Genomic DNA, 16573 nt, shown 5'->3' with positions numbered 1-16573 from the left:
GGATGTCTCAGAGTGCACCTTAGCATCAGGTGCCGCCAGACACGTGGAAACGTGCCGACAATTCGCGAGAACCTTCACAGCTGAAGACCAGTGGCGGCAAAAATCTCGCCACGACGACAGTGTAGCACCGACTTATTCGCCAGGGAAAATTGTTTGCTATGGATTCCTTCGACCCCCCGGGATTGTTTACGATGTTTCTCGCCAAGTATCATGGCCCCTACCTCGTCTTGGAGCGTACGTCACCAGTCAACTACATCTTTGAACCTTTGGCCCTCTCTACAGATCTTCGCCGCCGCGGGCGTGAGACTGTTCACGTGCAGCGCTCAAAACCCTATCTGGAGCCTCTAGTTTTGTCTGCTCCGTAATTCGCCAGCATGGCGTCTTCTTCAACGGTGGAAATTGTAGCCAAGACTATAGGACATTCCCTAACAACGCCATTGCCGTGCACCATCGCGGATAATCACTGCCATGCTTTTGGCACACCTCATCTATCACCATCAGAAGGAGCTTCTGAAGAAGAGGTTCAGCTAACTCGGCATCGTCGCCCCTTAGCTTTCTGACTGCTTCCTCGGTGTTCAGCTCTCCGGAGCACCAATAAACCCCGTTTTAATATATATATATATATATATATATATATATATATATATATATATATATATATAGGGTTTAGAAATGAGGGGCTCGTTAGGAAATACAGAAAGAAATGCCGGCAGTCTACAACGCCAAAGAAGACATAGGGGAATGGTTGGACTATTTGTTACCGTTAGTGACGTTACGTTATTATTATTTTTTTATTAATTACGTGATAAAGAAAGAAAGAAAAACACGCGCCCAGAGTGGGGACCGAACCCACGCCTTTCGATTAGATCTCGAAAGGCATTCGAGATCTAATCGAAAGGCGTGGGTTCGGTCCCCACTCTGGGCGCGTGTTTTTTCGATTAGATCTCGAAAGGCATTCGAGATCTAATCGAAAGGCGTGGGTTCGGTCCCCACTCTGGGCGCGTGTTTTTCTTTCTTTCTTTATCACGTAATTATTAAAAAAATAATAATAACGTAACGTCACTAACGGTAACAAATAGTCCAACCATTCCCCTATGTCTTCTTTGGCGTTGTAGACTGCCGGCATTTCTTTCTCTCTCTCTCTCTCTATATATATATATATATATATATATAATTGCAAGGATAAATGTTTCTTGGATACCGGCAAATATCAAGAAAAAGAAAGACACACGTCGAAAGAGGAATGGTATATATATATAAGACAGCAATACGGGTTGGCAGTCAAGAAAACCTCGGAAAACAAAGGGGAGGATATGGTAGGTCATTGAAACAGATAAAGAATTTGGAAAGAAAGTGAAGAAGTGGAGTGGAGTGGAGTGAAGTGGAGGTCGTGGGTTCGGATCCCACCTGGCGGGCATTTTTTCTTCACTTTCTGTCTTTCCAAATTCTTTATCTGTTTCAATGACCTACCATATCCTCCCCTTTGTTTTCCGAGGTTTTCTTGACTGCCAACCCTTATTTCTGTCTTATTTTCAACGAGCCCCTCATTTCCTATTCTGATTCGCTATATATATATATATATATATATATATATATATATATATATATATATATATATATATATATATATATATATATATATATATATATATATATATATATATATATATATATATATATATATATATGCAGCGAATCAGAATAGGAAATGAGGGGCTCGTTGAAAATAAGACAGAAATAAGAATTGGCAGTCAAGAAGACCTCGGAAAGCAAAGGCGAGGATGTAGTGGCTCAAGATAAAGAATTTGGAAAATAAGATAGTGGAGAAAAAATGCCCGCCAGGTGGGATCCGAACCCATGACCTCCAGAATACCGGGGGCGATAACCACTACGCTACCGGCGGGGCTACTTTAGCCTACACTTTCTGGGGTATTTATGTTCAGGTGTTTTTATTTCCTGCGCATGGGGGTGGTAGCCAGCGCCACTCGGACTACTCGGGGTGAAGGGGACCTTCTTTTTAACCCCCGGGCCGTGACTCGAGCGTCTACGACATGTCGAGAGTGGTCGACCAGCGTTGAATCCTCTTAAGCTCCCTATGGCACCAAGACTGCCAGAACAGAGGCCCTCGCTATGCATGTAGCGAATCAGAATAGGAAATGAGGGGCTGGTTGAAAATAAGACAGAAATAAGAATTGGCAGTCAAGAAGGCCTCGGAAAGCAAAGGGGAGGATGTAGTGGCTCAAGGTAAAGAATTTGGAAAATAAGAAAGTGGGACAAAAATGGGGGTGGTAGCCAGCGCCACTCGGACTCGGACTCCGAAAGTGGTCAAAAAAGAAGGTCCCCTTCACCCCGAGTAGTCCGAGTGGCGCTGGCTACCACCCCCATGCGCAGGAAATAAAACCACCTGAACATAAATACCCCAGAAAGTGTAAGCTAAAGTAGCCCCGCCCGTAGCGTAGTGGTTATCGCACCAGACCGGTATTCTGGAGGTCGTGGGTTCGGATCTCACCTGGCGGGCGTTTTTTCTCCACTTTCTTATGTTCCAAATTCTTTATCTTGAGCCACTACATCCTCCCCTTTGCTTTCCGAGGTCTTCTTGACTGCCAATTCTTATTTCTGTCTTATATATATATATATATATATATATATATATATATATATATATATATATATATTTATATATCAAGGTTGCAGTCGTCATTGCCAGTGCTATTCGGCTGTTTCCGAAATATTTAATAGTGCCGAATAACGTGTGTTTGTCATGTTTCTTTGATACAGTAATAAATAGGCGAAAATATAAGTCGAGAAATATATATATATATATATATATATATATATATATATATATATATATATATATATATATATATATATATATATATATATATATATATATATATATACAAGAGAAGAAAAACTTCGAACAAGGTAAAAGCACGATTGTGGACTACGTTTCAGCAAAGAGAACTTGCTTTCCTCGCTATATATATATATATATATATAGCGAATCAGAAAATGGGAAATGAGGGGCTCCGTGAAATAAGACAGAATATAAGGGTTGGCATTCAAGAAAACCTCGGAGAGCAAAGGGGAGGTTGTGGTGGGTCATAGAAAGACATAAAGAATTTTTTTAGTTGAAAAGAAAGTGGTCAAAAAATGCCCGCCGGGTGGGATCCGAACCCACGACCTCCAGAATACCAGAATATATATATATATATATATATATATATATATAATCAGAAAGGCAAATGAGGGGCAAGTTGAATGAAGACAGAAATAAGGGTACGTAGTCAGTCAAGAAGGCAAATGGGGGAATGTGGTAGGTCATTTTATTTTTCTTGAAACAGATATATTTTTCCAACGAAAGAAGGTGGAAAAAAAATGCCCGCCGGCTGGGATCTGAACCCACGACCTCCACAATAAGTACCCAAGAAAGTGGAGCGGAGAACAGTCCCGCCCGTGGCGTGGCGGTCATCGCACCAGACGCGTATTCTGGAGGTCGTGGGATGAGATCCCACCCGCGGGCATTTTTTCTCCACACTCTTTCTTTCAAAAAAACAAAAACAAAAAAAAGAATAAAATGTCCTACCATATTTTCACCTTTGCTTTCTTCGCCTTTCTTCACTGCCTGCACGTATTGTATTTATGTATAGAAGGCAAGGTTTGATCCAGTAGAAGATCTGCTACTTCGAACGTATGGCGTAAGAGGCAAATAGCGTCTCTCTGCATTCCGAAAGCGCTATAAAAATTTAAACATTGGCATTTCCCGCGCGAAGTCGTCGCGCAAACGAAGTCAATTGGATAAAACTGAATCATTCAATAGCGCCGTGCCCGTTTGGGAGCCCATTGGGAAGAGGAATTTGGGCAATAGGCGCACATTCCTGCCGAAAAATGCGGCATTTGCAAACGGAAATGGGTCGATCCCATTTTTTTTTCTCTCACACGGTATTTTATTCACACGAAACTGCTAGCGAACGAAGGAAAAAACCATTTGAAGCAGTATATCCTTTTTTTTGCTGCAAAATATGCCGGGAAGGTTTGATAACGTTACATGGATGATATAAATGCGAAATGCCTGCGAGACGCGTCTGCAAATGCTGGCTCCTGAATTGGAAGTTCCAGGAGATGAGTTGGTGATGTAGGACACTTCATGGAAATAAAACTGCTTTCGGAAACTCGGTTCCCACTTCAAACGGAACGAAGGGCTATGAAGAGGTAGTGTACATTGTTTAGACATTCTCGAGCCTGGAAACAGCATTTCGACCGCAGGCAAGGTGCCGTAACGCTTGGCATACAAACACCGTCAAAGTTCTCTGCGCCAAATTTCACGATATCGATAAAAAACCGGGACTGGGGCGATTTTAAATTTCGCGCTCAATGCAGACTTTCGGCGCATTCATAAACCGTAGCGTGAGATATGAATCAAGCTACGTAAATAAACAGCATTACAGGCTGTTCGTCTTCGGTAACGGGGATCAGCGAAAAACACCCCGGAGACACCTAAGCCGTCTTTATGACTTATGATTGCGAGGGCAATAACGTGAAACCTCAATATATTTCACACCATTACACACATTTTCCCAGAACCTCCCACATTGATGCACATCGTCTACATGTGCATCTAGGGATGGTCATCCCGCTACTCTTGCGGTGGTACGAGCTCACCTCCAACTAAAAGCAATAAAGGGAGTTGCGCTAAAAATGTAATACCCCTGTCACACGGCAGATCTAATGACATTTACAGCAAATGTCATTTGCTCTAAATGTCATTAATTCGGCGCTACACGAGAATACCGAATGACATTCAAGGCGAATGACATTTACCGGCTAACTGAGGTCCGGGACCTCAGTTACACCTCAGTTGGCGGCCGAATGAGTAGCCTCGACAGCAGTAGCGCGTCCCTAGACAGGAAAATTCAGTAACAAACTAAAGAATACTGTTTCTAAAAACTGTCAGTAAACTTATATTTTCTTTTTCGTATTGTTGTTCCAATAAAAACAGACCAGCAAGTACTAACAAAAAAGAAAATCTCGTCCCCAGTGCGCGCGCTACCCTAATCCGGATTTTTTGCAGACTTGTCTCAGCTTGTGATGTCTACTGATGTCACTTAGATCGGTGGTTTTCTTGTTTTTATTTTAAAAAATATTCCTTTGTTACGTTTTTTTTCAAAAAAATGTTACGTCTGAAAACATTCTATATGCACTTGACATGTAATTTTGCGGTTTTGCGAGCTCGCTAATCGTCACTGCTATCACAATCAAATGACATTTGTTCCGCCGTGTAGACCCGCACGGCCGAGCCGAATGTCATTTACAGATAATGTCATTCAGTTTGAATGACATTAGATTTGCCGTGTGACAGGGGTATAATAAGGAGGGTCAACCACGGGGAGCTACCCAACCAACAGAATGATAAACACCAGTAAAAGGGGAAGACCGAAAAGCCCATTGACAGGAAAAGAGCGAAAAACAGAGAAAGAGAGAGAACGAGAGCGGGAGAAACTCCATTACAGGATTCATGTCCGAATAGCGGAAGTTTTGTCGTTGGAAGGTAACGATGAACTCAGGTCTAAGACTACAAGGGATGGTATTGGTAGGCGGCGGTGAAAGAGTCTCGGCCCTCACAATACAGAAATTATGTGCTGCACGAGTTCGATGCAGATATGAGATTGGACAGTTGACGGCACGGAATGAATTACGACTGCGCATAATATGAGGGCATCGAATGTCTACAGGAGAAGCTTACAGCCTGCAGTGACAATAAATGCAGTGATGGGATTATGATGATGATGATGATGATGATGATGACAGAATGTATTCCATCCTAGTTCCTTGACTAATTCACTTTTCTCCAAACTCACCCGTGAATAAAAAATATAAAACCTATATGCAACATTTGTCGTTGGTTATTGTTGTAAGCTTCCTTTAAAACATTTCTTCAGACTCCAAGTTCCGCCCTAGTATTTGAAGTAAGAATGCGTTCCGGCCGAAGCATACTCTTCATTATTCATCGGAACATGCATGCAGTACAGGCAGTGGAAACACTTCGCCTCCATGTTTCGTCCTTACTCTCTACGTTTCGCCAGTACCCGTCGTTCTTATGTCCTCTTTACTGGGGGAATGAATCGTCCTGGGGAAGCAATTTATTGCGGGGCGTGAAGCGTGCGACGAGTTGCCCCTGCACTAATTAAGTTTCTCTCCAAGGCAGAGACGCCACCGGAGCTACTCCACAGGCGAGCTCTGTTGCTCGAGGACTCTGGTGAGTAGTGCGTCGTGTTGTGCGGCGTGCACTCTGCCTGGCCTGTTACACATTCCTGACGTTGTAGAAAACTCATGAAACTACTGCTCTCCAGTGAAGTGTCTTGCTTAGTCTTAACGTTGTAGCGCAGCTGATGTCTGCGTTTTTTTAATTAGGAGGCAGTCCTAGGGCCACACTGGAAGATATTGTCGAACTCTTTGCGCAGGCGTATTTTATAGTAGGACGTAATGTTTTTTTTTTCGGAATTTAATTGAAATGTAAAGGGCTTAGTCCATTTCTCAGTGCTTTCGGAAAGATTAAACATTACGCCTTCTTTGCGGCCACCTCCGAAGCTATTGGAATGTGCACATCGCGTGAGTTAACAACCACCACTATTGCCATAACAATCATCGTCATAATCACAATAGCTGCCTGCATAATTATCATCAGCATCATCATATGCACGTCAGGGTACGCATACACGCGTTCCGCAGCCACATGAAAAATCGCAGTGGATAGGGAACTTTTCTGAGAGGTTCCCGGCTTCAGTTGAAGAAATACCATGTAATAGAACTTTCAAACAATAAAGACCACACTGAACAGCTTATAAAAGAGTTTAAATCCGAGAAACTAATAAAAGAAAAATTTGCTTTAAATATTGTTACAATGACTTTCCATTAATATGGATTTACCACACAGCATAACTGTCGTAAAAAGGAGGGTTCCGTTTGCTTTATTTACTCTGAATATGTTTGTTTTTATGTTGTTAAAGTAGATTCATTTGTTACATTAAGCATGTTTTCTGTGTATTATTTCCATTTTCAATGAATTGTTTGGCTCTACATCGCATGTTCATTTTAGACATTTTCTTACTAGTGACAAATTGTTAATTCGGCAAGATATAAGTGAACAGTACCTGTAGGTAGAGTTTTATGTATTTATTTTTACGGTCCTCTTGTTTGGCGTTGTAAGTAATGCATGTGATGTTGTTTCTTTTCAGCGTTGGTTAAGCGAATATTTGTAGCTAAGATTTTTTAGTTTTTTCACCTGATTCTGAGCGGTGTGCTGCTATGGGCTCATGGGCAAGTCAGTTTGGGAGGAACGGCCTCGTAAGGCTGAAGCCTTTTGCCCTCTTCCTCAGGTGTGAATGTATTCTCAGCGATCGAAGAAAAAAATAAATTCGCGGTTACGCAGATCAGGGGCTGCGGTTTTCTTTTTTTTTTTTGCCAACAAATTCAAATAACGCGTAAGTGATGCCTATACGATTATAAAATTTGCTAAATTTGGTTTCAATACATGTTGTTACATCTGTAACAACATACAGTTCTCAATCGCGTATTTTGTGCCGGGTAAAACCCGATAAAATATTTAATGCTACACATAAATATATTATAACTTCTAAAAAAGCTTCATGACAGCAGATTTTAGGTTTAGGCTGGATTAAATAATTCACAAGTTGACCATCGGCGCCCTTTATTCTCGGTGCACCGTATTTCCTCTTCACCGCATGACTTGCTGGCTTTAACGCCAAGGTATCATACAACCTTTAATTTACGTCTCATGGATGTAGCCCCGCAGGGCGTTGAGAAAAATGGTGTCAGAATTTTTTTTTCGAAATCCGAAAGTGCATTGGTGTTATAAAGCTACTTTGAAATTCTTAACTTGTATAACAACTCTATCTTCGTTCCTGCCCCAACCGACATTTTTGTTACCCGAAAAAAACTCGTCAGTCTTTCAAATTTCGCGGTATGCCTGATGTAAGCAATGACGCGATAGGAGGATAAGTGAATTTTGTTATCACAGCGTTAGCTATGAAATGGTGCGATAAAAATGAACTCGAAATACCGGTACAACAGCCCACTAATGTATTTTTGGGATGGCTTTGGCTGGCGGCCTCCAATACCAAAAAACAAGTTTCCTTGACGTCACAACTATACCCGGCGGGAAAATGGCTTTTCAGTCGTCACTGGTTCATACGCCTTCTTTGATTTCTGCAATATTCGTTCGAAGTTTGTGTTAAAATTAGTATTGTTTTTGGACCAAGCATGCTTTCTAACTAGCCTACTCTCATTTGTCTTTATGGCGCCTTGAAACAGTTCACGAGGCCACAATAGCCAATTAAAATTAGCAATAGTTTAAAGTGGCGTTTGAAACCTCGTGCCGTTTCAAACCTTCCCAATCGGCTTAACATCATATTTTGGCAGCGGTTGGCAACCGTGTCCTAATAGTTCTTCTAACGCCATTGACGTTCAGAAAAACAGATGATGGAGAGTCAGTAACCGATCTTAGTAAGGCCTGCGGAGGACTGTCCTCTCAGTTCCCAAACATTTCATGCTTCGTTTCGTGGCTGATTTTTTAAATATTTCTCTGTGTCCTTCCTGCAAAAGAATAACCAAACTAAAAAATGGGAAGGCGAGAAGGAGGGAGAAACCTTCGCGAAAAAAGAACAAAAAAATACCCACGCATTGTACCAGTACAACGGAAATTGATGCCCCGTAAAGCGCCATTCCGGGCAGATGTTAGAAAGCTTTCTCGGAGCAGTCTCTGAAAGCTTTCGAGCAATCGGCCCCATTGGCTCTGCTGCTCCTGGCGCTGTTCCGCCGCGTTCTGATCTGCTCCGTCGCCTTTCATTCCATTCGCTTCTCAACGACCCGTACTGTACTCGCACCTTCTCTTTCAGATGCAGCACTCCATGTACGTCGATGTGCGTTCAACCATAGCAAGCGCTGCATGCAGAACCTACGGGAAGCGGAAGGACCTTGGGCGGAAGCCAACTGAACAAGATTCCGGACGACCTCAGCGAAGGCTTGGTTCGAAAAAGAAAAGTTTGCTTCCTCCCTGGGTACGTCTTTCTCTCCAACCCGACTCTTTGCATTTCCTCAAAGACTCTTTCTAGTTGTCGTGCTTGTCCGGTCTTACCGGACACAGACTCTTCGAGGCTTGCCTTTCTTTTTTTTGTGCCTGTCTGCATGGTGGGTTAGTTCGTTGCATGTGGGAATACGTTACCACCATGCAGACATCGAGATGTTCGCATTGCGAACTTTTCTGAGTTCCGCATACACGGGGAGATAACCATTTCCGTGGGGAACTGCATAAAAAAGAAAAGAAGCATCCTGGGCTGGCCAGAAGAGGAAGCTCACGCTGTTTGCTTTTGTGGCAGTTTCCGGCACTTGTAATACTTTTTGACCACGACTGAAGGTTAAAAGATACCCTAACTTGGTGCGTTCAGAATAGTAAGTGGTGACCCGTAAAAACGAAGCACGCTCCAGCCACGACCCGTCCCAAAGGAGTCGTTCAACCTTTGTGGGCTACCCGCGTAAAATCACCACTCTTCCACGACGACAGCTTGTGCCAGCCGGGCAGCTAACTTGGAATTTCACGCGTGCATGCTTGCGTGAATGAGTGAGTGAGTTAGCTCTACTGTTCATACAATACATACTGCTATCAGACCGCCCACTGAACATTGGTCCCCAGAGAATACCCAAGTGTCTAGTCGTGCTGCTCCTAGCCCACGACGACAGCGTGTCCTGTCCGGGTGTCTCACGTGGAAATTGATACATGCTGGCTTAAGTGAGTGCGTGAGTTAGTTCTACTGTTCATGGGATACACGCTATTATCAGACTGCCCACGGAACACGGCTCCCCAGGGAAGGCCCAAGCCTCCAGGCACACCACGACAAGGTCGGAAGGGAGAACTTTCACCGTACCCTAGACATACAAAAGGCCTGTGACCTTCATGCGACTAAGTTTCCCTGTCAGGTGATTGGCAATCTCGTTCATTTTGCCTTATTAAACTTTTCCGTCGTTAACTCATGGTGGCAGAATTAATGACCGAAGGCGGGTTACCGGTCTTACCAGGATGACACAATGCGGGTGCCTCGTTGCTACGTGGTCCTCGTCTGCCACGCAAGAGGGCCCCGGCAAACATTACGCGACGTCAGAAACATGCCGCGCACTTTCTTTTGCGCCTCGAAGCGCAAACTCCGCTTAACTCCAACGACTAAGGTAAGATAAAAAGCGTCTCCATCACGTCTATGTCAAGAGTTGTTTTCTCTCTGCGGTATGTAAAAAGCCCGGAATTTGCTGACATTATTGCTTGGTTCTGTCGTATACGACTACCAAAATTTGGATCTCTGCCGTCGAACCAATCGTAGTGACATCTTCCGGAGGCTTTCTACTCACCTAGGTGGTGTTGCACACCCACTTTCCATTGCGTTTGCCCCGTCCCACGCCAGCCTGGCAGACCGAGGCTAATTACCTAATTAATTCGCGCGCCGCGGGTGCGTGCGATGATGGTGGTGAGGGAATAATGCGAACACTTGGATATATATTTTCTTTTGAGCACATCTTTTTTGACGTTGCCTAGCTAATATTCAGGCGCGACAAGACGGGTCTCGGGTTACTGGTGCAACCATAAATCTGACACTGTAGTCGCGTCCGTCGCCTGGAAATGCGAGAATGCAGTGCCGACAGTTGCTGTGCACGGATTCCACGGGGAACGAACGAGCCACTAAATTTGCAAACAAGAAAAATAACGGCTTTTCTTCTCGGCAAGTGAGAAACACAGAAGCTGAAGAAGAGGGGTTTCATGCTGGGCGTTTTAAGGCAGCTTCGCTTACCTACTTACTCGTATTACGAGTAATAGATGTGCCTAGCCAATTTTCGATTTGGTCAATCTTTTGGTGATTCAATCAATCAATCAATCAATCAATCAATCAATCAATCAATCAATCAATCAATCAATCAATCAATCAATCGACAGTTGCTAGGCAGCGTCCGTCTTGTGAATTTCTTCTGTGTCCCTCGTCGTTTTTTTTTCGCGCTGTTACATTTCAAAATGTTCATTGTGAGTCGTGATCCTGTCTTGAACGTTCTTACGCAACTTATCGTTTCTTAAAATTTACATATTTTCCCAATCCGCCTGGTAGGCATGGGAGAACTTTTGCTTGCGAGGAACTGGTTGGTCGTTTGGTGAGTTCTAATTTTTGGCGACTTCCAATCTGGCGAGTTGTAATATTTTTATGTTGCGTCCCATGCAACTTCCTCTTTATTGAGAGACAGCCCGGAAATGAGCCGCTTTAAATAAAGTTTGATCTCTCTCTCTCTTTCTCTCTCTTTCTCTTTCTCGATAGAGAGAGAGGGAGAGAGAAAGAGGGAGAGAGCGAGAGAGAGACATCCACCCTCAAAAGAGGGCATACCCGTGCCGTGTATACCCTCCTTTCGGAAATTCCTCGTAATATACTCCGGCCTCACAGTGTTGCGGATGGTGCTTGTCTCCCCAGAATATTTCCATTGCCGCGGTCGTTGCTTACAAGAGCATCGAATAAACAACTTTTCCAGGAAAAGGAAGATCTTCGCCACCCCACTCGTGCTCTCATTCCAGTTTTGTGTAGTAGCCCTGCCCAGTAGATGCACTCGCTGGGAAGAAGCATTGGGGCGGAGACAGCGTTGGAGTGGCCCTTTGTCCGCGGCAACTCAGGCGTGGCTACAACGCTACCATGGCCTGTTCATCGACAGCTTCCCCTTTTGTGCAGTCTCTGGCCGGAGAAGCTAATACAATTACATCTCCTTCTGTGAACGTGTCAATCACTAGGAGCGGCGATTAATTAGGCCGGTCCCTTGAGGCACCGCCCCTGTGATGTCGGGGGTCTCCCAGAATATAATCACATCAATCAATCAATCAATCAATCAATCAATCAATCAATCAATCAATCAATCAATCAATCAATCAATTAATCAATCAATCAATCAATCAATCAATCAATCAATCGATCAATCAGTCAATCAATCAATTCCTAAATCAATCGATTAATCAATCAAATGATTAATAGATTAACAAAAAGTTCCGCACATAAATAATGCTTCTGAATATTGAAATAGTGATGGTAAATAATGAGGAAGTGTTAGAGTGAATATATAGCATTGTTTATTTATTTATCAATTGAATCATTCACTGGTTGATTCATTTATTTATTCATTGATCCATCGATTGTAGGACTGTTTTATTGATTTATTGATTGGTGGATTGTTCGATAGACAGATAGGATGCCTGCTTGCTTGATTAATTTGCTGATCGATTTATTGATTGCTTGGTAATTATCCCTGTATCCCTGGAGACCCCCTGAATTCCAACGTTGGCTCTGGAGCTCGACATCCTCCCTCCTTCCTTGATATTCTTTCGTAGAGACGGGAGCAAACTGGCACTTCTACAAATGCCTTCATTTATGCCATAGGCAATTTTGCCCCATCAAAAAGCCAACGTCAAATTCAAGTTCGACAAACTTTCTCCGTTCCTGTTTAAACAACCCTTCTATGGAGTTAGTGTCGCAACACGACGTGGGCTTGCCTAACGGAAGGTGTGCTCGGGTGATTATGCGGGAAGAGGAACAAAAATGCCCTGGGAACGCGTATTGCGTGTGCGCGACGTCCTTGGACGACGAAACTGCGGCGCACGGTGAAGCGGGCCCCAGGCTCAGGGAGTGACGGGTGTCGGAACAACTCGCGATGGATGATATCCTTATATGATGCATTTATTTTTTTTAACAGCAAAGCTGTTTAGCAACTCGTACGTTTTCCTGTCCGCAGTTAAAAATACGACGAAAAGGCTGAGCACGCGCACGTGAGGGCGTGCCTCTCAGCGACCACCCGGCAGTTAAAAAAAAGCAAGGAAACACTTAGCGCTCGTGTGTGCGTGCCTCGCGGCGACCGCCAATCATCCCCGGCGCGCGTTTGTAAAGCCAAGCATACCCACTTAGGGAGATTGACCATGATGGGCAAAAAAAAAAGAAACTCCAGCGTTCGCTGTAACCGTGGGAACACTTCCTTGGAACGAGGATACCCGTCATAGGGTACGCCCCTCGAAGGTGATGTGCAATGATTATCACTTCCAAAGATATAATGGAAGCTAACACTTATAGCAACAACGAAGGAGTAAAGGTCGTTGCGGCCGCGAAGAAGAAGCAAATCGGCTGCAATTGTGGCCGTAAACCGTCGTGATGGTAGTGCAGGTTGCGTTCAGCTTCGCTACCTTCATGTCTACACGTTAGTGTGAGCTACCTTCTTTTATTGCAATTTTAGCAGATCAGCTTCAACAGTTACTGGTGTTCCATCTAACTGTTTTCTTAAATGTCAGTTTATCTGTGTGCCGTGGGTGGCGCAAGGCGCGCTGTGTACCCGTTGGGTCGTCGTATTGAAAAGGGCTCATATGCCGGCTTATCCTGATTATCACGGAGTAAGGTAACGTAGTGGGATTCGTATGGAATATGTCACCATTACGCCTCCTGGGGAAGGTTTCGCTAATAAAAAAAACTGGCATCGTATGAGATTGCTTCACTGCAAACAGCCTCTCCTATAACATCCTTTGTTTTCCTCACGCCCTTCCCCGTACCACCCGCCTCTTCCATAAAGGATAAAATGGAGGTTTGCTCAATTCAATTAAATTTTCCCGCGTTCGTAATGGTGGCACGCAATTTGTTGGAATTTTTTCTTTCCTTAAAGGGGCCATGAAGACAAAATACAAGTTTGTTTTATTCGAAAGATTGCGTGTTCTATAGGGCCCCCAGCGCTTGTAGGGAAGCAAACAATGATTTATTCACTGCGAAATTGATCAATTTAGGCTAAAATTTGGATTCTCGCGCAAATACGTGTTTGAGCGATGTTTGCAATGACATCATAAGAACAGGTATTTGAGCTAAACTTGGTGTGGAGCGGAGACTTGTTTACTGTTAGTCAACCCAGATGGCGCCACAACACCGAGGCAAGCCATTTTCTGACTTTGGTTCGTTTATGACCGTATTTAAACCCGGCGTGCTGTACTGCTCGCACGACCAATACGATCACGTAAGACACCGTCACTTGCGTCAATCGGCCAGTGTCGTCTGAGCCAACCCCAAAGGCCCGCCGTGCTGTGGATCTAAACGAAGCATAGTGCGCGCAGTACCAACAGCCAACAGCAGTACGCATCGGTACTTCTATGTTTACGTTTGCTTTCATAACTTCCAGTGTTTGTCCCAACATTCTTACTGATATAGAAAGAATGTGCCTTAAATTTAAGCGCAAATAGCTTGTGCGGTTAGCTTATAAGCTCTGCCTAACTTGCGTTTCCTTTTGCCGACCTCCGCCAATCGCAGAGCTGGGTGGTATGACATCGTAGAGACTGTTGTGGGAAAGGAGCTAGTGGGTCTGCATGGCCATTCCCTTTTTTTCCCAATTATATAGCTTATTTGAGTGAAGTTTGTGTTAAAAGTGGCAATCTTTTGAATGAACCAAACTTGCATTTTGTCTTCATGGCCCCTTTAAGGCTTGGCGGAACTCGAGCTCGAGCTCTTTGCTTTCATCTCCCCTCTTCCGAAAACCGTCTTTAACGCCTTTTTTGTTCATGTGCTAGCTTAAAGGTGTTGTGCCACCAAATTTTAAGTCTGTAAAAAGCCTGCTGTAGGCTTCCTCTGCATGCAACGACCCTCAACACGAAGTGCTGGGTACAGCAAGCGCTTAATATATATTTTAATTCGCTTCTAAAAATTACCTAAATGCTCTTCTGGAAATCGGGACCCATCGCTAGCGCCACTAACCATGACGTCAGTGAATTGCCAGCGCAGCAAAGTTTGTGACGTCATACAACGCTAGCGACTCGAGCGACGTGAACGTGAACTCCAGTTACCACAGTTTGTTTGGTCGCTTGGTCGTATCGACACACTATACCGATACGACGGCGACGACGACGCGACGCCGACGAGTCGTTAGAACATCGGCCAACTGCCGAATTGCCAGACCGCGTTGTCACACCACGCCGACGGCGACACAAACACGTCGGCCGATGGAAAGTCGCCATAGTGTGACGCCTGACTGGTCGCACGACGCGTCGTCAATCGACCGATAAGCGAGAACTGCGCCCCGACAACATTCGTGCCGCAATGAACGCGGCTCTATTTTGTTAGTTTCTGGAGGGTAATAAACTCAGTAAGTTCCATGAAGCCCATACAACTCAACACTAGCGCTAATGCGATCCGTATTTTGGCGTTCGACGCTTCGGCCGTGCTCTTCGGCGACGCCGCTACCCCGGAATGCGTGTGCGATTGGCTCGCCTGTAGAAAATATAAGGTCAGTTTCGTGCAGAAGAACAGTTACGTAGGGTAATTTGGGTAATAAGGGATCAGTATCGGCAAAGGTTTTTAACGTAAAACGTAAAACCAAAGTACGGCAAGCACTATCCCTTCAGTGCAAAATCGCAGTCGCAGCCGGGCACACTTATTTTTGCGAGCGCTTTCGCAGAAGAGCACAGTTGATGGCGATAAGCTGTCGCGGGGGCTTCGCGGAACCTTGCTGCGCAAGCGCTATTTAAAAAATGTGAGTTTACAAGCCAGGAATTCTGTAAACTAGCTAGTAAACACCGACGTACGACTCCAAGGATGGGCCTCCATCTAGTACACCGCGGCTATATCGCGAAGCGGAATCGTTTGTTCGCTGGCTCAGTGGTCTCGCGCGTTCCGCCCATCCGGTCAACTTTGCCGGTTCGATTCGCGGCGGGGGCAGCTTTTTTTTTTAGCGTTTTTTTTAGCATTTGTATGGTTTGCAAATCCATGGTTTTCATTTGTCTGCATCCGAGGATGCAGACAAAGAATCCAGGTCGGAGCTGTCGCGGCTTGACGTGACGAGTCGGCGTGTTTACTTCCGTGGTGAAGCACGTATGTGGAGGAGCAGACGCCACAGTAAAGTCGCAACGTACCGCAGCGCCGCATGGTAGACACGCGTGGCAGAGCGTCCGCGCAACCATAGCCTCCTATATAACCTACTAAAGGAGGCTATGGCGCAACACTGTGACGTCACTGCTTGAATCGGCGCCCAGAAACCGAAACCGAATCCTGTTCACATGAATCGTGCGATAATAAATTTTTCACTCAGAATATGTGCGTGTGAGAGCATGTATCATGCTTTCTAACGAATTATAAAACGTTTGCAACAAAGAATGCACAAGCAACAAATTTGGTGGCACAACACCTTTAAGGTGGCGGTCCCACACCCGCCATGTTGGAATTAGTTCAGAGTTTGCCACCAGACTACGCCACCCACCCGTGGCGGACGAAAATACCGGCACAGGCTTTCCGGGCGCGATGTTCCCCGTACCGGCGTCCCCTCCCCTCCGCCTGCGATTTGCGAGGGGAGACGCTCCTTTTGTCCGAACCTGAACCATGACCAACCGATTCTGTTCGCCGCTGTGCACGGTTGGTGGATTGGCCCTGCCTTCTTTCTCGCCGCGAGTTGCTCGGCGCTCGGCTTCCGAAATCGCGCTGAAGAGCTTTTGCTCTGTACACGCGCGTAGCACAAATAAAACAAAATA

Source organism: Haemaphysalis longicornis, unplaced genomic scaffold (genome assembly GCF_048455015.1).
Source record: "Haemaphysalis longicornis isolate Haplotype H1 unplaced genomic scaffold, Haemaphysalis longicornis Haplotype H1 scaffold_5, whole genome shotgun sequence".
Taxonomy (NCBI): domain Eukaryota; kingdom Metazoa; phylum Arthropoda; class Arachnida; order Ixodida; family Ixodidae; genus Haemaphysalis; species Haemaphysalis longicornis.
Note: the sequence above shows the minus strand (reverse complement) of the source record.